Here is a 1,420-nt window from a genome sequence, read left to right on the forward strand (position 1 = left end):
CTTTACGTCTTAAGGCTGTGTTGGTGGAATGTAGACTGGTTTGGGGGCTGTTTCTCGTCAGTGGTAAGGCTCGTGGGAAGGTAATGGAGGGAAGCAGATGGGGAGGGAAGGTGGGCGTATAGGGTGAGTCCCTCTGCCTGAAATTTGCATCCTTGTTTCCTTGCCTTCGCCCCCCTCTCCTGCCCCCACAAATAAAACCATCACTTTGTTTTGCGACTCCCGTTCTCAGGAAACCCCGTTTCAGGTGTGTCTTCAGTGAAGAGTTGTGATGTCCTGCCACTCGGTTCTCCTGTCGGTGACCAGAAGGATGTGGCCTCAGAGAAGCCATCCCAGCAGGTTAGACTCATGACTGGCAGCTTCCTGCAGGGTTCGTGGGTGCCCTTGGAGAGGCCCCTTTTCCGGGACCCTAATACAGCTTCTGGGTACAAATTGTTGCATCCAGGATTTAGCTGCTGCCCTGGCTGGGTAGTCTCCCTGGCTGTCTGTGGTGCGTTTCATATTTATTCTACACATACTGTTACAATAATGGACAATAATAATTGCAGTGGCCAGGTTACTGGGGGCCTTGCTTTATGCCAAACTCTGTGTTTTAGAATTAGAGAATTTATGACTATGGCCATTTCTATTTCTGCTTTTTTGATTTTCCCGTTCACATTCTCTTGGCCATTTTTCTGGTAACAATGTATATCCCTTTATTTATAAATTACATAGTGGCAACCTATTTTCTTTGATTCATATGTAAATTTTTTTACTGCACTGATGTTTTTTATAAAATTAAAATACAGGTAAACGAAAAAAGATAATTAAGATCACCTGTACACCCACAAACCAGAAAGAATGAATGCTACCATTTAAAGGATGTCAGTCCATGTTCCTGCCTCGAGCAGCACGTGTTAAGCATACATAGTTTTAGAATTGGATCACATTATATTTTCACATGTCCATAAATACACATAGGCAAGAAGTCATGCTCATTGGAAGCACATAAGCTCAAACAATGCAGAAATAGAGTAAAGATGAAATTTCCCTTTGTCCCTACCCCCCAATCCTGTTACCCTTTCTATGGATAACTGGTGTTGAACATGTGATATGTATTTCTGGGTTGGGGGGATACGCGTCTAACACATATTTATAGTTTTTTAAGACTGTAAATGAGGCCGTACTGTTTATATGTGTGCGCAGGCTGCTCATTTTGATTAAGAGCGTATTGTGGTGCTCATTCCCTGGAAATGCTTTCTTTTTGAGGATTGTATAGTATTCCACAGTATAAGCACAATATACCATGTTTCATTTAACCAACATTTTCAATGTTACCAGTATTCATTGTAATCCACATTGTGATGCTGTAACAAACTACATTGTTGGATGATATTTTGGACTGCATGCGTGAGTATTTCTGCAGGATCAATGCCTAGAGTAG

Source organism: Rhinolophus ferrumequinum, chromosome 22 (assembly GCF_004115265.2).
Source record: "Rhinolophus ferrumequinum isolate MPI-CBG mRhiFer1 chromosome 22, mRhiFer1_v1.p, whole genome shotgun sequence".
Taxonomy (NCBI): Eukaryota; Metazoa; Chordata; class Mammalia; order Chiroptera; family Rhinolophidae; genus Rhinolophus; species Rhinolophus ferrumequinum.